Consider the following 22,145-nt stretch of genomic DNA (forward strand, 5'->3'; position numbering starts at 1 on the left):
AGTTTAAATCTAGGAAAAATGCACATAGCACAGAGAACTGTGGGAAAAATTATATTATGCAAAATGTATAGAATATATCTAGGTATGAGGGACAGTCATCTATAGAACTTATGGTAAACATATTTAAATTTCAGAGTTTAGTATTATTGTAGAAGTGTCTAAATAAGCAATATTGATAATGGGATAGATATTTATTTGACTCACAAAATGTCTGGGCTGCAGTATAAGGTGCCCTATCACTGTGTTTGTCAGGCCTGTTATTTCAGTGGTATTAGAACCTCCATTAAATCCCACTGGACTTAGAAGTATATGCATGTCATATTTGGCAAGAAAAACATTCTTTAAATGAAAAGTAGGTTTGTTTACTACCTGCAGAGACTAAACTCTTGACCACACTGGGTAAAATTACTATACAACTTAAGTAGTGCATTATAAAATGTTTATTCACTGATATAGTGAATAAAACAACTGAATTCCAAAGGAACCCACTTATAGAACAGAGAAGCAACCCTAGTCTAACAAGCTGAAAATACTGGGGCCTTGTTCAGCATTGGCCCAATTTACTTGTAAGTTAAACTTTCAGGAAAGGTGCAAAAAAAAAATTCAAGAACACTAGAGCAGGGGTCCCCAACCTCCAGGCCATGGGCCAGTACCTCCTGTCAGATCATCAGTGACATTAGATTAGAAATAAAGTGCACAATAAATGTCTTGCACTTAGTCATCCCCAAATTATCCTCCCACCCCTGATACAGAAAAATTATCTTCCATTAAATCAATCCCTAGTGCCAAAAAAAGGTTGGGACCTCTGCACTGGAGACTGTATCATCAGCTTAGTGTCTCCCCAAGAAAGGTGAGTTATTGCCCCTATTCCCAGTTCCAGAAAGTAACCTGATGTTTGTCACAAGAGGAAAAGGAGGCCATAAGGATATATATAGCTCCAAAATTACCCACAGAAAAATCTGACTTTATTTGAAACAGAATGTGAGGAAATTATGGTTAAAGAGCACTCTTAAAAATGGTAAAGATGTGAATTGTAAGCAATTGGTAACACTACTTACAATTTAAAAAGTGAAGCTGGAGTCTGTGCCTTCTGTTAAACTTTAGAGGGGAGATCTTAGGTTTCAACACCACATGTTGGCAAAATGTTGATGTTCCACCCACCTTACTCAGAGCTGCCAGAAAGGCACTGGAAACTGTCAACCTCAGAAAAGTCAACAAAGACTAGTGAACCACTCAAACAGAAACACAACCTTCTCTACCAAAAACATGACTGAGAAGGTCATTAAAGCAAAAAGCTCAGTTCCTACCAGTTAACACTTATCCAGAAATAGAAAAATCCTTCCCTTTCAATCCACTAGATTTTGAGTTTCATCCAGCCTCAAGAGCACCAGATAGCACACTTTTCCTGGAATGGAGTGCTGTTGATGATCCTCTGTGATGAGAGAGAACTTGAAAAGCTGTTACACCTGCACCCACTTCACCTCTGAAAATGTGTCCTCCACCATAGGAGTCTAATCTGTTGTAGTCCCCCCAAGTATTCTATTGACCTTGGATGTTGAATTGCCACCTGTTTACTATGACTTAGGTATTAACTTTTCTTAGCACTTTATAGTTTGTATTAACCATGCACATTAACAAGGCAACTCTTTGTTTAACAGACTCTTCCAAAAAAAGTTTAAAAAAAATGCTATATACACACATATAATGGAATGTTATAACAAAAAAAGAAAGAAAAAAAAAAAGAAAGAAAGAAAACTGCGGTCACTATTGCTGTGAAATAAAACAGAGAAAGACAAATAATATATGATTTCATGTATATGTAGAATCCATAAAGGCAGAGATTATATAGTGTTTACCAGGGACTGCATCTGGGAAATTGGGGATAATAAGGATATATTCTTCAAAAGTTATAAACTTCTAGTGATAAGAAAATTCAAGGATTGAGTGTATAGAATGGTGACTATAGTTCACAGTCCTATATTGTACATTTGAATATTCTTATGAAACTAGATTGCAAAGGTTCTCACTACACCAACAATAAAGAAAAAAAATCATAATTTTTGAGATGTAAGATGTATTAACTGACCTTATTGTGGCAAATAATAAGCAATATATACATGCATTAGATCATTACAATGTACACCTTAAATTCACATAATGTAATATGTCAATTATACTCAATTAAGTTTTATAAAAAATAAAAAATGTGTACAATAAAATGTCAATTGTACCTCAACTGACTTGTAAAAACAATAAAAAAGACCATATAAAAATGGCCAGTCTACCCAGAAGACCGAGTACCTGTCTGGGTAGCTTCTGTACCCAAAAGCTATAGAAGATAATTATCTATGAAGGAAATGCTAATAAATTCCACAATGAGATTCTACTTCACACCAACTAATACAATCAAAATGAAAAAATGGTCTGTAAACTTCATAAAATATTGATACAGAATTATCAAATGACTCAAGGATCCCACTTCTAGGTATACATACAAGACTTAAAATATAGGCATACACAAAACCATGTATACAGTTGTCCATAGCAGCATTATTTGTAATAGCCAAAATGTGGATATATTCAGATGTTTAACATCCAGTGAAGGAATAATTACAACATAGGATAACCATGTAATTATCAATCATTAAAGAATGAATAGTTATTTTGTCATGGTCGAACCTTGAAACATTATGCTAATTAAATGAGGTCAGTCATAAAAGACCATATCTTGAACAATTCCATTCATATAAAATTTCTAAAATACAAAGCTAGGGAGATATAAAAGTATATTAGAGGTTCAGGGAGGATTGGATGGCATGATCTCTAATAAGAACTGATTTTCTTTTAGGGTGATGAATGTCTTCTATGATTGATTATGACTGTATTTGCACAACTAAGATATATTAAAATTATTCAATTGTACACAAGCAGCTGAGTTTTGTGGCATTGTATTTTATCTCAGTAATACTGTTATATGATAAAGTGAAAACTGATGGAGATGAAAGAAGAAATATTCAGATGACATAATTTATATGTTGAAAATTCCAAGGAATCTGCAAGAAAGGTTCTAGAACTGACAAGTGAATTCAGTGTGGTCATAAGATACAAGATCAATACACACAAATCAATTGCATTTCTATATATTTACAATGAACCAGTGAAGACTGAAATTAAGAATTCAAAAACATTTAAAATTGTTCCAGAGATAGTGAAATATGAGGGATAAATCAAACAACACTTGTATATAATTCATATATAGAAAATAACAAGATATTGAAGGGAAAAATCAAAGGAGTCATAAATACTAGAAAAGGAATATTATCTCCATTGATTTAAACACACAGCTGGGTAAAGACATCAGTTTTTAAATTGATCTATAGGGATTTTTTTCTCTGTTGCTGCAGAGGTTGTTTTTTTTTTCCAATTGAAGTGCCTTCATTACCTCGAGGAGAGAATGGCATTGAAAGATGTCCAATATGCTACTGCAGAAGAGCAGAGGGCAATTACTAACATCCCCAGAAAGAATGAAGCAACTGTGATAACGTGGAAACAAAGCTCAGTTGTGGATGTGTCTGGTGATGAGAGTAAAGTCCAATGCTATAAGAACAATATTGCAAGCCTGGAATGTTAGGTCCATGAATCAGAGTAAATTGGAAGTGGTGACGCAGGAGATGGCAAGAGTGAATGTCAATATCTCAGGAATCAGTGACCTAAAATGGAAGGGAATGGGAAAATTTAATTCAAATGATCACTATATATACTCGTGTGGGCAAGAATCCCTTAAAGAAATGGAATAGCCCTCATAGTGAATAAAACAGTATGAAATTTAGTACATGGGGGCAAGCTCAAAAACAGGAGAATGAACTTGGTTCATAGTCAAGGCAAACCATTCAACATCACAGATATCCAAGTCTGAGCCCCAGCAACTGATATGGAAAAAGTTGACGCTGACTGGTTCTATGAAGACCTGCAAGACTTTCTAGAACTAACACCAAAACAAGATATCCTTTTCGTCATAGGAGATTGGAATACAAAAATAGGAAGACAAGAGATACCTGGAGTAACAGGTAAGTTTAGTTATGAAGGAGAGTAAAGGCTAACACAGTTTTGTCAGAAAACACTGGTTATAGCACACAATCTTTTACAACAACACAGAGACTACACATAAGTTCAGTTCAGTTCAGTTCAGTCACTCAGTCGTGTCTGACTGTTTGCGACCCCAAGAATCGCAGCACGCCAGGCCACCCTGTCCATCACGAACTGCTGGAGTTTACTCAAACTCATGTCCATTGAGTTGGTGATGCCATCCAGCCATCTGTTGTCCCCTTCTCCTACAGCAGCCCCCATCCCTCCCATCATCAGGGTCTTTTCTAATGAGTCAACTGTTCACATGAGGTGGCAAAAGTACTGGAGTTTCAGCATCAGTCCTTCCAATGAACACCCAGGACTGATCTCCTTGAGGATAGACTGGTTGGATCTCCTTGCAGTCCAGGGACTCTCAGAGTCTTCTCCAACACCATAGTTCAAAAGCATCAATTTTTCAGTGCTCAGCTTTCTTCACAGTCCAACTCTCACATCCATACATGACCACTGGAAAAACCATAGCCTTGACTAGACGGACCTTTGTTGGCAAAATAATGTCTCTGTTTTTTAATATGCTATCTAGGTTGGTAACTTTCCTTCCAAGGAGTAAGGGTCTTTTAATTTCATGGCTGCAATCACCATCTGCAATGATTTTGAAGCCCCCCAAAATAAAGTCTGACACTGTTTCCACTGTTTCCCCATCTATTTCTCATGAAGTGATGGGACCAGATGCCATGATCTTAGTTTTCTTTTTTTTTTCATTTATTTTTATTAGTTGGAGGCTAAATACTTCACAACATTTCAGTGGCTTTTGTCATACATTGACATGAACCAGCCATGGAGTTACATGTATTCCCCATCCCGATCCCCCCTCCCACCTCCCTCTCCACCAGATCCCTCTGGGTCTTCCCAGTGCACCAGGCCTGAGCACTTGTCTCATGTACCCAACCTGGGCTGGTGATCTGTTTCACCCTAGATAATATACATGTTTCAATGCTGTTCTCTTGAAACATCCCACCCTCGCCTTCTCCCAGAGTCCACAAGTCTGTTCTATACATCTGAGTCTCTTTTTCTGTTTTGCATATCATTTTTCTAAATTCCATATATATGTGTTAGTATGCTGTAATGTTCTTTATGTTTCTGGTTTACTTCACTCTGTATAATGGGCTCCAGTTTCATCCATCTCATTAGAACTGATTCAAACGAATTCTTTTTAACGGCTGAGTAATATTCCATGGTGTATATGTACCACAGCTTCCTTATCCATTCGTCTGCTGATGGGCATCTAGGTTGCTTCCATGTCCTGGCTATTATAAACAGTGCTGTGATGAACATTGGGGTGCAAGTGTCTCTTTCAGATCTGGTTTCCTCAGTGTGTATGCCCAGAAGTGGTATTGCTAGGTCATATGGCATGATCTTAGTTTTCTGAATGTTGAGTTTTAAGCCAAATTTTTGACTCTCCTCTTTCACTTTCATCAAGAGGTTTTTTTGTTCCTCTTCACTTTCTGCCATAAGGGTGGTGTCATCTGCATATCTGAGATTCTTGATATTTCTACCAGCAATCTTGATTCCAGCTTGTGCTTCTTCCAGCCCAGCATTTCTCATGATGTACTCTGCATATAACTAAAATAAGCAGGGTGACAATATACAGCTGTGACATACTCCTTTTCTTATTTGGAACCAGTCTTTTGTTCCATATCCAGTTCTAACTTTTACTTCCTGACCTGCATTTAGGTTTCTCAAGAGGCAGTCAGGTGGTCTGGATGCCCATCTCTCTCAGAATTTTCCACATTTATTGTGATCCACACAGTCAAAGGCTTTGGCATAGTCAATAAAGCAGAAATAGATGTTTTTCTGGAATTCCCTTGCTTTTTTCATGATCCAGTGGATGTAGGCAATCTGATCTCTGGTTCCTCTGCCTTTTCTAAAACCAGCTTGAACATCTGAAGTTCATGGTTCACATATTGCTGAAGCCTGGCTTGGAGAATTTAAGCATTACTTTACTAGCATGTGAGATTAGTGCAGTTGTGCGGTAGTTTGAACATTCTGTGGCATTGTCTTTCTTTGGGATTGGAATGAAAACTGACCTTTTCCAGTCCTGTGGCCACTGCTGAGTTTTCCAAATTTGCTGGCATATTGCATGCAGCATTTTCACAGCATCATCTTTCAAGATTTGAAAGAGCTTAACAGGAATTCCATCACCTCCACTAGCTTTGTTCATAGTGATGCTTTCTAAGGCCCACTTGACTTCACATTCCAGGATGTCTGGCTCTAGGAGAGTGGTCACACCTTCATGATTATCCGGGTTGTGAAGATCTTTTTTGTACAGTGTTCCTGTTGTATTCTTGCCACTTCTTCTTAATATCTTCTGCTTCTGTTAGGTCCATGTCATTTCTCCTTTACCGAACCCATCTTTGTATGAAATGTTCCCTTGGTACCTCTAATTTTCTTGAAGAGATCTCTAGTCTTTCCCATTCTGTTGTTTTCCTCTATTTCTTTGCTTTGATTGCTGAGGAAGGCTTTCTTATCTCTCCTTGGTATTCTTTGGAATGATGCATTCAAATGGGAATATCTTCCCTTTTCTCCTTTGCTTTTTGCTTCTCTTCTTTTCACAGCTATTTGTAAGGCCTCCTCAGACAACCATTTTGCCTTTTTGCATTTCTTTTCCTTGCAGATGGTCTTGATCCCTGTCCCCTGTGCAATGTCATGAACCTCCATCCATAGTTCATCAGGCACTCGGTCTATCAGATCTAGTCCCTTAAATATATTTCTCACTTCTACTGTATAGTCATAAAGGATTTGATTTAGGTCATACCTGAATGGTCTAGTTGTTTTCCCTACTTTCTTCAGTTTAAGTCTGAATTTGGTGGTCCACTGAATGTGGTCCACTGGAGAAGGGAATGGCAAACCACTTCAGTTTTCTTTCTTTGAGAGCCCCATGAACAGTATGAAAAGGCAAAATGATAGGATACTGAAAGAGGAACTCCCCAGGTTGGTAGGTGCCCAATATGCTAGTGGAGATCAGTGGAGAAATAACTCCAGAAAGAATGAAGGGATGGAGCCAAAGCAAAAACAATACCTAGTTGTGTATTGGACTGGTGATAGAAGCAAGGTCCGATTCCATAAAGAGCAATATTGCATAGGAACCTCGAATGTTAGGTCCATGAAGTAAGGCAAATTGAAAGTGGTCAAACAGGAGATGGCAAGAGTGAATGCCGACATTCTAGGAATCAGCAAATGAAAATGGACTGGAATGGGTGAATTTAACTCAGATGACCATTATATCTGTGGGCAGGAATCCCTTAGAAGAAATGGAGTAGCCATCATGGTCAACAAATGAGTCCAAAATGCAGTACCTGAATGCAGTCTCAAAAATGACAGAATGATATCTATTCATTTCCAAGACAAACCATTCAATATCACGGTAATACAAGCCTATGCCCCAACCAGTAACGCTGAAGAAGCTGATGTTAAATGGTTCTATGAAGACCTACAAGACCTTTTAGAACTAATACCCAAAAAAGATGTCCTTTTCATTATAGGGGACTGAAATGCAAAAGTAGGAAGTCAAGAAACAACTGGAATAACAGGCAAAATTTGGCCTTGGAGTATGGAATGAAGCAAGGCAAAGGCTAATAGAGTTTTGCCAAGAGAACGTACTGGTCATAGAAAACACCCACTTCCAACAACATAAGAGAAGACTCTACACATGGACATCACCAGTTGGTCAACACCAAAATCAGATTGATTATATTCTTTGCAGCCAAAGATGGAGGAGCTCTATACAGTCAGCAAAAACAAGACCAGGAGCTGACTGTGGCTCAAATCATGAACTCTACACATGGACATCATCAAATGGTCAATACCAGAATCAGATTGATTATATTCTTTGCAGATGATGATGGAAAGTTCTACATAGTCAGAAAAATAACACCTGGAACTGACTATAGCTCAGATCATGAGCTCCTTATTGCAAAATTCAGCTTTAAATTGAAGAAAACAGGGAAAACCACTAGGTCATTCATGTATGATCTAAATCAAGTCCCCTATGATTATTCAGTGGAGGTGACAAATAGATTCAAGGAACTTTATCTGATATACAGAGTACCCGAGGAATTATGGATGGAATTAGCAACACTGTACAGAAGGCCATGATCAAAACCATCCCAAAGCAAAATAAATGTAAGAAGGCAAAGTGGTTGTCTGAGGCGGCTTTCAAATAGCTGAGGAAAGAAGAGAACTGAAAAGTAAGGAAAAGGGAAAGAAAAAATATGCAAAGTTTCAGAAAATAGCTTCAAAAGATGAGAAGCTCTACTTAAATGAATAGGCCAAAGAAATAGAGAGAAACAATAGAACGGAAAAGACTAGAGATCTCTTCAAGAAGATTGGAGAGATTAAGAGAACATTTCATGGAAGATTGTGAATAATAAAGGAGAAAATTTTAAGGACCTAATAGAAGCAGAAGAGATTAAGAAATGTTGGCAAGAATACACAGAGGAACTATACAAAAAAGTTCTTAATGACTCAAGTACGATGGTGTAGTCACTCCCCTAGAGCCAGAAAACCTGGATATAAAGTCAAGTGGGCCTTAGGAAGCATTACTACAAAGAAAGGAATTGGTGGTGATGGAATTAGAGCTGAGCTACTTAAAATACTAAAATATAATGCTGTCATTAGTGATGTGCTCAATACGTCAGCATTTGGAAAACTCAGTAAGGGCCATGAGATAGGAAAGGGTCAGTTTTCATTCCAGTCCCAAAGAAGGGCAATGCCAAAGAATGTTCAAACTACTGTACAATTGTGCTCATTTCACATTTTAGAAAGGTTACGCTCAAAATTCTTCAAGTTAGGCTTCAACAGTGTATGAATTGGAAACTTCCAGAGGTAAAAGCAGGATTTAGAAATGGTAGAATAACCAGAGATCATTGCCAACATAGATAACATAGATTGTATCATAAACAAAGCAATGGAATTCCAGAAAAAACATCTACCGCTTCATTGACTATGGGAAAGTCTTTGACTGTGTGGATCACAAAAAAAAAAAAAAAAAGAAAAGAAAAATTATTAAGAAAAGTGAGTACCAGACCACCTACATGTCTCCTGAGAAACCTGTATACAGGTCAAGAAACAACATTTAGAAGTGGATATGGAACAGACTTGTTCAAAATTAGGAAAGGAGTATCGCAAGGCTGTATATTCTCACTCCATTCTCACTCACATGCAGAGTACATCAGGCAAAATGCCAGGTTTAATGAAGCTTAAGCTGGAATCAAAATTGCCAGGAGAAATACCAACAGCCTCATATTTGCAGATGATACCACTCTAATGGCAGAAAGAGATGAGGAACTAAAGAGCCTCTTGGTGAAAGAGGAGAGTGAAAAAGCTGGCTTAGAACACAACATTCAAAAAACAAAGATCATGGCATCCAGGCCTATCACTTCACAGCAAATAGAAGGGGAAACAGTGACAGATTTTATTTTCTTGGGCTCCATAATCTCTGAGGAAGGAGACGGCAGCCATGGGATTAAAAGATGCTACCTCTTTGGAAGGAAAACAATGATAAATCTAGACAGCATATTAAAAAGCAGAGACATCAGTTTGCCAATGCAGGCTTGTCTAGTCGAAGCTGTAGCTTTTCCAGTATTCATGTATGGATGTGAGAGTTGGACCATAATGAATGCTGAACACTGATGAACTGATGTTTTTGAACTGTGGTGCTGGAGAAGACTCTTGAGAGTCCCTTGGACAGCAAGCAGATCAAACCGGTCAATCTTAAAGGAAATCAACCTTGAATATTTATTGAAAGGACTGATGCTGAAGCCAAAGCTCTAATACTTTTGCCATCTATAGGAAAAGACAACTCATTGGAAATGATCCTGATGCTAGGAAAGATTAAAGGCAAAAGGAAAAGGGTGTAGCAGAAGATAAGGTGGTTAGATAGCATCATGACTCAATTAACATGAATTTGAGCAAACTCCAGTAGATAGTGCTAGGCAGAGAAGGCTGGCATGCTGCAATCTATGGGGTCACAAAAAGTTAAATAGGATTTAGTGACTGAACAACAGCAATCTTTGTTTATAACTTTGTATGTTTTATTTGTATGGCATTATATTTTGACTTTATACATTATAGTGTGTTGTTGTTGTTGTTCAGTTGCTCAGCTATTTGCACCGCAGTTCAAAAGCATATATTCTTGGGTGCTCAGCCTCCTTTATTGTCCAGCTCTCACATCCATACATGAATACTAGCAAAACTATAGCTTTGACTAGACAGATCTTTGTTGGCAAAGTAATATTTCTGCTTTTTAATATGCTGTCTGTGTTTGTCATAGCTTTTCTTCCAAAGAGCAAGCATCTTTTGATTTCATGGCTGCAGTCACCATCCACTGTGATTTTAGAGCCCAAGAAAATAAAATCTATCACTGTTTCCATTTTTTCTCCATCTATTTGCCATGACATAATGGGACCAGATGCCATGATCTTCGTCTTTTGAATGCTGAGTATTAAAGCCAGATTTTTCAGTTTCCTCTTTCACCTCCATCTAAAGGTTCTTTAGTTCCTCTTCCCTTTTCTGCCATTAGAGTGGTGTCATCTGCATATCTGAGGTTATTCATATTTCTCCTGGCATCTTGATTCCAGCTTGAGCTTCATTCAGCTTGGTATTTTGCATGATGCACTCTGCATATAAGTTAAATAAGCAGGGTGACAATATACAGCCTTGACATACTCCTTTCCCAATTTTTGTCAGTTGTTTCATGACTGGTTCTAACTTTTGCTCCTTTATCTGCATGCAGGTTTCTCAGAGGACAGGTAAGATGGTCTGGTATTTCCATATCTTTAAGAATTTTCCATAGTTTATTGTAATGTATATAGTCAAATAATTTAGCATAGTCAATGAAGCAGAAATAGATGTTTTTCTGGAATTCCTTTATTTTTTTCTATGATCCAACAGATTTTGGCAATTTGATCTCTGGTTCCTCTTCCTTTTCTAGATCCAGTTTGTACATCTGGAAGTTCTCAATACATATACTGTTAAAACCTAGTTTGGAGGATTTTAAGCATTACCTTGTTAGCATACAAAATAAGAGCAACTGTGCAGTAGTTTATCCATTCTTTGGCATTGACCTTTCTTTGGACTGAAATGAAACCTGACCTTTTCCAGTCCTGTGGCCACTGCTGAGTTTTCCATATTTGCTGGCATATTGAGAGCAGCACTTTAACAACATCATCTTTTAAGATTTGAAATAGCTCAGCTGGAATTCCATCACTTCCACTAGCTTTGTTCATAGTAATGCTTCCTAAGGCCAACTTGACTTCACACTCCAGAATGTCTGGCTCTAAATGGGTGATTACACCATCGTGGTTATCCATGTCATTAAGACTTTTTTTGTACAGTTCTTCTCTGTATTTTTGCCACCTCTTCTTAATGTCTTCTGCTTCTGTTAGAGCCATATCATTTCTGCCCTTTATTATGACCATCTTTGCATGAAATATTCCCTTGGTATCTCTAATTCCTTTGAAGAGATCTTTAATCTTTCCCATTCTATTGCTTTTCTCTATTTCTTTGCCTTGTTCACTTAAGAAAGCTTTCTTATCTCTTCTTGATATACTATCCTCCTGCACTATAGTGTGCTCACCACCAAAAGTTCCAATCAGAAAATCAACAAGCTTTTATTGTAAATGTAGACAAATTTATTTTTTTAATTTTGTGGAATTTCCTTAAGATAGATTTTTTAAAAGAAGACAGTAAAAGAAAATGAAGTGAGAAGAAACATTCTTCCAAACATGAAGGCTTATTCTATGTCTAGAGGAATCAAGGCAGTATGGTTCTGCTAAAGAGAAAGATTTAGATCAGTGTAACAGAATAGATACACTAAAATTATTTCAAGAAGTGGTTCTGGTGCAATTGGACAACTCAACGCAAAAATTAACCTAAACATTGATCTGACACTTTATACAAAAATACATAATGGAAAATGGATTAAATATAAAACATAATACTAAAAACATAAGGTTTTTAAAAAAAGTATAAGAGAAAACGTGTATGGCAAAATGTCTTACACTTGACATCAAAAGCATGATCCATCAAAGGAAAAATAGATAAATTGAAAGCATCAAACTTAAAGCTTTGCTTTGTAACAAACCCTGAGATTAAAAAAAAAAAAGTTACAGATTAGGAGGAAACATTTACAAATCCCATATCTAACACAGGATTCATATGGATAATGTATAAAGAATGCATAAACTCAGTATCAATAAAACAAATAATACAGTTAGAAAGCAAGCAAAAGATATGCACAGATATTTCACTGAAGAGAATATGTGGATGACAGATAGAAAAAATTTCACTATTATTAGCCTTTAGAATAATGAAAATTAAAAATATAATGATATCATTATACAAACATCAGAATGGCTAAAAATAGTGATAAAGCCAAAAAGCTGGTAAGGATTTATCAAAATTGAATGATTCATACATTGCTTAATTGAATGTAAAATTGTACATTAAGTTAAGAAAAGAATTTGACAGTAATAAAACTAAATGATAATAAAACTAAAAATGATCTCAATTACCCAGGATTTGTACTCTTGGCCTTTTATTCCAAAGAACTGAAAGCTTTTAACATTTAGAAACCTGTACGTGAAATTTCATAAAAGTTTTATTTTTAATTGGCAAAAACAGAAAACTTCTTTAATATTCTCCAGTGAATGAATGATTCAGTGAACTGTAGAACATTCATATCATGGAATATTCCTCAGCAATAATAAGAATTTAACTACTGATACACACAACTTAGATGAGCTTCAAGAAAATTAATATCAGTGTAAAAAGTCTATGATGAACAGAAGTTGCATGGTTTCATTTCTATAACATTTGTTAAATCACATGATTGTATGGATCATGATGGATTTTGATGGCCATGGTATAATAGGGAAGAGCAAATCTCACTCAATGCCAGATCCATTTATTTTACTTTAACATTTGTATCCCTTTGCTTTTGCTACAAGAATGTTGGCTATAACCTGAAATATACTTGATAGTCCATTCTCAAGGCTCTGACCTTTAAAGGTGTAACACATTTCCATTCATATAGAGATAAAAAGTGCAAAACAGAAAATATTTCTTGTTTGAGGTTTACAGGAACATTGTGACCTAACCTATGTGGACAGCTGTAAGAACAAAGGATTCCAACACCAAGAAGCTTGCAATAACCAACCACACCCCCTCTCCTTTTCGGATAAAAGGAGATTTAATTCTAACCCAGGTAAGGTGGTTGGTGGAGACACAGGTCCACCATCTACTCAGTATGCAGGCTTTCTAAATAAAGCCCCTGTTCCTTGTCCCAACAACTTGTCTCTTGATTTACATGTTTATCCTGGACTTGGTAATAATGGTAGAGGGTAGGGTGAAGTAGGTGTGGCTATAACACAAGAGAGTCTTGCTGTGGTACAGTTAAACATCCTTATGATGGTGGCTACACTAAGCTACAGATGTGTAAAATCATATAGAACTACACACACACACACACACACATCCAAGTCTAACTGCTAAATTCTGACGAAATTCTACATTTTGAATTATGGTAATTTCCTGGTTTCAATATTGTACTGTAGCATTCTAGAAAATAAATCTTGTGGAGTCTAGATGAAGAGTATGCAGGGCCTTCTTGAATATATATTTGTGACTTCTTGTGAACCTATAATTATTTCAAAATGGATGTCTTGAAATCTTATTTTTTTTTATTAGTTGGAGGTAAATTACTTTACAATATTGTAGTGTTTTTTTTTCATACATTGACATGAATCAGCCATGGATATACATGTATTCCCCATCCCGATCCCCCCTCCCACCTCCCTCTCCACCCGATCCCTCTGGGTCTTCCCAGTGCACCAGGTCCGAGCACTTGTTTCATGCATCCAACCTGGGCTGGTGATCTGTTTCACCCTAAATAATATACAGGTTTCGATGCTATTCTCTTGAAACATCCCACCCTCGCCTTCTCCCACAGAGTCCAAAAGTCTGTTCTATACATCTGTGTCTCTTTTTCTGTTTTGCATATAGGGTTATCGTTACCATCTTTCTAAATTTCATATATATGTGTTAGTATACTGTAATGGTCTTTATCTTTCTGGCTTACTTCGCTCTGTATAATGGGCTCCAGTTTCATCCATCTCATTAGAACTGATTCAAATGAATTCTTTTTAATGGCTGAGTAATATTCCATGGTGTATATGTACCACAGCTTCCTTATCCATTCGTCTGCTGATGGGCATCTAGGTTGCTTCCATTCCTGGCTATTATAAACAGTGCTGCGATGAACATTGGGGTGCACGTGTCTCTTTCAGATCTGGTTTCCTCGGTGTGTATGCCCAGAAGTGGGATTGCTGGGTCATATGGCAGTTCTATTTCCAGTTTTTTAAGAAATCTCCACACTGTTTTCCATAGCAGCTGTACTAGTTTGCATTCCCACCAACAGTGTAAGAGGGTTCCCTTTTCTCCACACCCTCTCCACCATTTATTGCTTGTAGACTTTTGGATAGCAGCCATCCTGACTGGTGTGTAATGGTACCTCCTTGTGGTTTTGATTTGCATTTCTCTGATAATGAGTGATGTTGAGCATCTTTTCATGTGTTTGTTAGCCATCTGTATGTCTTCTTTGGAGAAATGTCTGTTTAGTTCTTTGGCCCATTCTTTGATTGGGTCATTTATTTTTCTGGAGTTGAGCTGCAGGAGTTGCTTGTATGTTTTTGAGATAAATTCTTTGTCTGTGGCTTCATTTGCTATTATTTTCTCCCAATCTGAGGGCTGTCTTTTCACCTTGCTTATAGTTTCCTTTGTTGTGCAAAAGCTTTTAAGTTTCATTAGGTCCCATTTGTTCATTTTTGCTTTTATTTCCAATATTCTGGGATGTGGGTCATAGAGGATTCTGCTGTGATTTATGTTGGAGAGTGTTTTGCCTATGTTCTCCTCTAGGAGTTTTATAGTTTCTGGTCTTACATTTAGATCTTTAATCCATTTTGAGTTTATTTTTGTGTATGGTGTTAGAACGTGTTCTAGTTTCATTCTTTTACAAGTGGTTGACCAGTTTTCCCAGCACCACTTGTTAAAAAGGTAGTCTTTTTTCCATTGGATATCCTTGCCTCCTTTGTCGAAGAGGTGGCCATAGGTTCGTGGATTCATTTCTGGGCTTTCTATTCTGTTCCATTGATCTATATTTCTGTCTTTGTGCCAGTACCATACTGTCTTGATGACTGTGGCTTTGTAGTATAGTCTGAAGTCAGGCAGGTTGATTCCTCCAGTTCCGTTCTTCTTTCTCAAGATTACTTTGGCTATTCGAGATTTTTTTGTATTTCCATACAAATTGTGAAATTATTTGTTCTAGTTCTGTGAAAAATACCGTTGGTAGCTTGATAGGGATTACATTGAATTGATAGATTGCTTTGGGTAGTATAGCCATTTTGACAATATTGATTCTTCCAATCCATGAATATGGTATATTTCTCCATCTGTTTGTGTCCTCTTTGATTTCTTTCATCAGTGATTTATAGTTTTCTATGTATAAGTCTTTTGTTTCTTTAGGTAGATATACTCCTAAGTATTTTATCCTTTTTGTTGCAATGGTGAATGGTATTGTTTCCTTAATTTCTCTTTCTGTTTTCTCATTGTTAGTGTATAGGAATGCAAGAGATTTCTGTGTGTTAATTTTATATCCTGCAACTTTACTGTATTCATTGATTAGCTCTAGTAATTTTCTGGTAGAGTCTTTAGGGTTTTCTATGTAGAGGATCATGTCATCTGCAAAGAGAGAGAGTTTCACTTCTTCTTTTCCTATCTGGATTCCTTTTACTTCTTTTTCTGCCCTGATTGCTGTGGCCAACACTTCCAAAACTATGTTGAATAGTAGTGGTGAGAGTGGGCACCCTTGTCTTGTTCCTGATTTTAGGGGAAATGCTTTCAATTTTTCACCTTTGAGGGTAATGCTTGCTGTGGGTTTGTCACACATAGCTTTTATTATGTTGAGGTATGTTCCTTCTATTCCTGCTTTCTGGAGAGTTTTAATCATAAATGGATGTTGAATTTTGTCAAAGACTTTTTCTGCATCTATTGAGATAATCATATGGTTTTTATCTTTCAATTTGTTAATGTGGTGTATTACATTGATTGATTTGCGGATATTAAAGAATCTTTGCATTCCTGGGATTAAAAAAAATTATACACCATGACCAAAATGGAAGTCTTGAAATTTTTATTGAAATTTTATGTGTGCATGCTAAGTCACTTCAGTCATGCCCAACTCATTATGACCTTATGGTTGGTAACCCATCTGGCTTCTATGTCCATGTCCAGGCAGGAATATTGGAGTGGGATGCCATATCCTCCTTCAGGGGATCTTCCCAGGGATTGAACCCACATCTCGTATGTCTCCTGCATTGGCAGGCAGGTTCTAAAGTACTACTAATGCCCATTTTTATGGATGTGGTGAATAAGAACTATGTATTTGTCAGTTATGGAAAATATAGTTAATAATCCATCCAGCTCCAGGGATTCATATTTTGTGATGTCACCTTGGTGAGTCACTATGTTGCTAGAGAAGCAGAAGCAAAGGCAAGGAGTTGTGTGAATATTTACATTATGTTTTAAAGCATATTTTAAAATAAAATACCAAAGTCTAATACATTAAGTTGAAGAAACTTTCAGAAATACTTAATTTGATATGAGCACACAACCATCAGCAAAGAGGATCTTCAGTCCTTTAATGTCCTAAAGAACATTCTGCATTGATGGAAAGTTCTACATCTTCATTGCCCAATAAATAACCATGAGCCACCTGTGGTTAGTAGATGTCTGAAATGTGGCTACTATGACTGAGGACCAGAATTGGTAATTTAGTTTAGTTAATTTAAATCTCAGTTTCAGCTACATGTGTTTAGTGTCTACATATTTGACAGAATTAGTCCTTCAAAGTTCTAGTTTGAAAACCATTAACAAATATATTGGAAACAATACTTTTATTGCAATGCATGGGATATATGTTTTCTCATTTGTAATTTTACTCTTACCACTTTTTATCTATGTGATCCTTATTAGCCCATAATCTTTTTAGAAAGGTTTACTTATCTTTAAAAGGAAAGAATTAGAGCACTTTAAGGTCCCATGTTTCTATATATTATCTCAGTTCCCACTGTTACTGTTTTATTTAAAATATTTATGTCTGATTGTATCTCCTGGTGTACCATTTTCCCTGTCTCAGTTTGTTCATACAGATAATACTATTCAACACAAATCAGATTGAAGCCCAAGGGACTAGAGAATGAAGTTTCCCCATGGTTCAGAAGCTGTGCTGTGTTAGAAGTGGCACTTTTCTAAACCAATTCAGGGAATCACAGAGATGTGAATGCACTTTCTCTCATCCTCTGAGACAGACTGGCAGGCAGTGGGTGGCAGAAACCTGAAAAACAACATGGGTTTGCAGTGCATGCCTCAAATGATGGGATTATAGAATGGTAAACATTAAAAAAATCAAATAAATTTCATGATATTCTTTTGGAGGAGTTTATTAAGATATGGAGTCAGTTAGAGCCCAGGACTAGGGAATCAGAAGATTGGAATTCTAGTCTAAGCCATATTATAGTGAGTTACCTGGCCTTGGAAAATCATTCCATTCAGTTGTAGGAATTAGTTTCTCTGAATTCCTGTCTTCACATCTGTAAAATGAAAAGACTAGGCCAAATAATTTTTAATACTTTTTAAATTCTAAGTTTTGAAGCTCCTTTAGCCCAAGCTCTGAAGAAAAAAAAAAGCATGCAAATAAAGAATTTATCATGAGAAATACAGGATATGAATATCAAAGCACACTTTACAAATTTATAGATATTGAGGATTGGATAATTTACCATCTGTAATAATTAGAGGATGTATTTACATTTAATATATATTCAGAAGACTATTATGTCTTATTTCTTTTTCTTTAAACTTTTTGGACGTTAAATCTTCCCAACCCAGGGATCGAACGCAGGTCTCCCACATTTCTGGCAGAATCTTTACCAGCTGAGCCCCAAGGGAAGCCTGAAAATACTGGAGTGGGTAGTCTATCCATTCTCCAGGGGATCTTCCTGACCCAGGAATTGAACCAGGGTCTCCTGCATAGTAAGGGAGATTCTTCACCAACCAAGCTATCAGAAAAGCCCAAATGTAAGGCCAGAAACTATAAAGTTCCTAGATGATAACATAGGAATAAATCACAGCATGATCCTCTGTGACACACCTCCTAGAATAATGAAAATAAAAAGAAAAATAACCAAGTGGGACATAAATTTTAAAACTTTTGCATTGCAAAGGAAATTATAAATAAGGTGAAAAGACAGCTCTCAGAATGAGAGAAAAATAATAGCAAATTAATCAACTAAGGATTAGCCTCCAAAATATAAAAGCACCTTAGACAGCTCAACACCAGAAAAACAAACAACCCAATCAGAAAGTGGGCAGAAGACGTAAACAGACATTTGTCCAAAGAAGCCATACAGATGGCTGACAAATACATGAAAAGATGCTCGACATTGCTCCTTATTAGAGAAATGCAAATCAAAATTATAGTGAGATACAACTTCACACTAGTCAGAATGGCCATCATCAAAAAGTCTACAAACAATAAATGCTGGAGAGGGTTTGGAGAAAAGGGAACCCTCTTGCATTGCAGGTGGGAATGTAAATTGATATAGCCACTATGGAAGACAGTATGGAGATTCCTTAAAAAAGAAAGAAAGAAAAAAAGAAAGTGAAGTTCACTCAGTTGTATTTGACTCTTTGCAACCCCATGGACTGTAGCTTACCAGTCTCCTCCATCCATGGGATTTTCCAAGCAAGAATACTGGAGTAGGTTGCCATTTCCTTCTCCAGGGGATCTTCCTGACCCAGGAACAGAACCCAGGTCTCCCGCATTGCTGGCAGATCTTTACCGTCTGAGCCACCAGGGATGTGTATTCCTTAAAAAACTGGGAATAAGACCACCATATGACCCAGCAATCCCACTACTGGGCGTATGCCCTGAGGAAACCATAAATGAAAAAGACACATGTATCCCAATGTTCATTTCAGCACTATTTACACTATCTAGGACATGGACGCAACCTAGGTATCTATCAACAGATGAACGGATAAAGAAATCATGATACATATATTAAATGGACTGTTACTCAGCCATAAAAAGGAACACATTTGAGTCAGTTCTAATGAGGTAGATGAACCTAGAGCCTGCTATATGGAGTGAAGGAAGCCAGAAAGAAAGAAATACATATTGTATTTTAATGCATATGTGTGTAATCTAGAAAGGTATCATGGAAGAATCTATTTACAGGGCAGCACTGGAGATGCAGACATAGAAAATAGACTTGTAGACACAGTGGAGGAAGGAGAGGGAGGGACGAATTGAAAGAGTAACATTGAAACACATATATTACCATATGTTAAATAGCTACATAGTGGGGATTTGCTATATGATGCAGGGAGCTGAAACCCAGTGCTCTGTGACAACTCAGAGGGGTGGGATGATGTGAAAGGTGGGAGGGAGTATGTATTGCCCTTCATTCTGTTCCTTGGTCAGTTGTCTTGCTGTTGACTCTGTCGGCGCTGTTCCCAGGAGCTAAGAGGCTGTAGCACGATGTGAAGGGCCATATTTGTCACAGACACGTTTATTCTCTTCTAGCTGGCACAGCAGCCGTAGCAGCAAACATAACACAACATAACCACACATAAACTCTCTCCTGGCTGACGCAGCAGCTATAGTAGTATCCACGCTATTTTCTCTCCTCTCCTGTCTGACCCAACAATCACAATCATGACACAGCTTTAATTCCCGCTGCTTTATGGGTGGGGCCAGGCTTGCCTCACACAGTAACCTGTGACCAAGTGAGGACCTTGTGATGCACATGTGCAGTGCAACAAATGATCTCAGCTGTTTCATAGTCATCATTTACAAAACATGGGGCAAGAGACCCTCAGTGTGCCATCTTGGCTAATTTACTCGCTCCCCACTGAGGTTCCAGAGGGAAAGCACATAAGTATGATCTATGGCTGTTGGTGTATGGCAGAAACGAATGCAATATTGCAAAGCAATTATCATCCAGTTTAAAAAAAAAAGTGGAAAAAAATATATGGGCATTAAATAATCAACTCAGTTTCAGTACAATGGTTCTTTCCCACTAGATGAGGAATTGCCAAGAGTTACCTGTTTTGAGGAGCTTTAAAGAAATAACAACAGTGCATCATTTACTTGCAGAGATTAGGACAAGCTTTATTTGATCTGGCATGATATCTGCTTTACTGAGAAAGTTTCTCAGGATTTAGTTCAATTACATTAATAAATGTGTGCTCTCTGAATCAGATACTGTGCAGGAAACAAAGACAGATGATATACAACTGCTGTCCATAAGAAGTTTTCAATCCAGTGAGGACTAAACCATCAGATAAAATGGATATTTTGAAGTTGTTGTTTGGCAACTTCTTGTCTTTTGTCAATTTGATTGTTTGCATCTGTGTTTTGCCATACTGCTAGTTTGGGAACTAGTCAGGAAGGTGTTATATGAGTGTGATGTTACTGTTACATAGCAACATAGTTTTTCCCAAATTGGTAAATATTTACTTTGGGAATAAATGGGCATTGCATATGTTAGCAACCTGATATTTTTAGCAGACTTCTCTGTTTCCAAAGCTAAACTGATATTCTAATCTTCAAATTCTACTTTTTCTATGCTACTTTTACTTTTTGATTCATTTATCTATGAAATATTAACTAAGCACCAGCTATTGCTAGCCTCTGCTCTAGGTATTGGTTTTATAAGAAGCAAGCAAGCAAAGACTCTTCTTGAAAGGAAGCTTACTTTCTAATGAGGGGGAGGCAGGGAGCCAGGAGAACAAAATCCTTCTCTCCTAAATCTTTAAATCTTGGTCTTATGTCTACTGTTATTCTTAGTGATTTCAAAAGTTGTGTTTTAGCCAATTCCCATTTCTATTTTCTGTGCTTTGTTATTTATTCCTCTCCAGGTGATTCTATCATCCCTCCCTTTTAATATCTGCAGTTCTCAATCATAGTGTACAGGATTTTCTGGGGAAAAAGAAATGTCACCTGTACACAAACATACTGAGTTAAGTTAAAACTAGTTAGAAGACATGAAGTTTCACAGAGCTAGCCTAGGGACTTTTACCCAGAGTTGTCAGTGATGAAGCTGAATCTCCCCAAAGGAGTTCCTCTCCTGAGTTTATGATTAACTTCTCTATCAAAAACTTTACTTACTTTCTTTCCCTGGATGTGTTCTTGAGGAGTATGACAGAAAAGAGGGGATAGAAACCATGTACAAGCTGATGTGTCCCTGTCTTTTGAAGAAGAAGTAAAAAGGATTTGCTTTTAGTCTCTAGGGCTTCTGCTGAGTACTTAATGCTGCTCCAGAGCTGAAGATTAGAAATGGGAAAATATAGAAAAAAAGAATAGCTGTTGGGCTGGGGAACTGGTAACAATTTAGAATAAATTGACCACATGGCAGAATCACCAAACTCCCAGGTCCCTGAAAGATACATAAAGACCTAACACATATTCCTAAACTGTTTTTACAAGAAGCAAGCTCCATCCAGGTGAAAACTGCTGACCACAAGATCATAAACACTAGAGCAGTTGAAACCAGAAGACTGACATTACTTGAAAATTCACCTTGATGCCAACCAATCCAAGAATTGTGTATGAAATGATCATACCATCTGCAGTCCCCTCCCTCACACTGTTTTCAAAACCATTGGAAAGTTGGGGACTTTTTGATTATGAGTTCCCTTTCTCTTTACCGGGCAGCAGCAATAAATAGTATACATTCCTTTACCACAGCCTGGTGTCAGTAGATTGGCTTTACTGCATGTGGGCAAGTGGATCCAAGTTTGATTTGGTAACAGTGCCATCTTTTTTATCAAGCTTGGCATGCTGCCTTCAAAGCACTCAGAGTCACTGAGCATCTTCTAAGAAGAAATTTTATTTCCTAGTTTATTAAAATCATTAGAGAATAATGCAACTTCTCACTCTA

The 22,145-nt window shown here is 37.1% G+C and overlaps 1 pseudogene; it reads left to right on the forward strand.

Annotated features, from left to right (window-relative positions):
• The first annotated feature begins 207 nt into the window (after positions 1-207).
• On the forward strand, positions 208-1,602 carry LOC139037671 (securin-like; annotated as a pseudogene).
• The last annotated feature ends 20,543 nt before the right edge of the window (positions 1,603-22,145 follow it).

Source organism: Odocoileus virginianus, chromosome 12, assembly GCF_023699985.2.
Source record: "Odocoileus virginianus isolate 20LAN1187 ecotype Illinois chromosome 12, Ovbor_1.2, whole genome shotgun sequence".
In the NCBI taxonomy this organism is placed as follows: domain Eukaryota; kingdom Metazoa; phylum Chordata; class Mammalia; order Artiodactyla; family Cervidae; genus Odocoileus; species Odocoileus virginianus.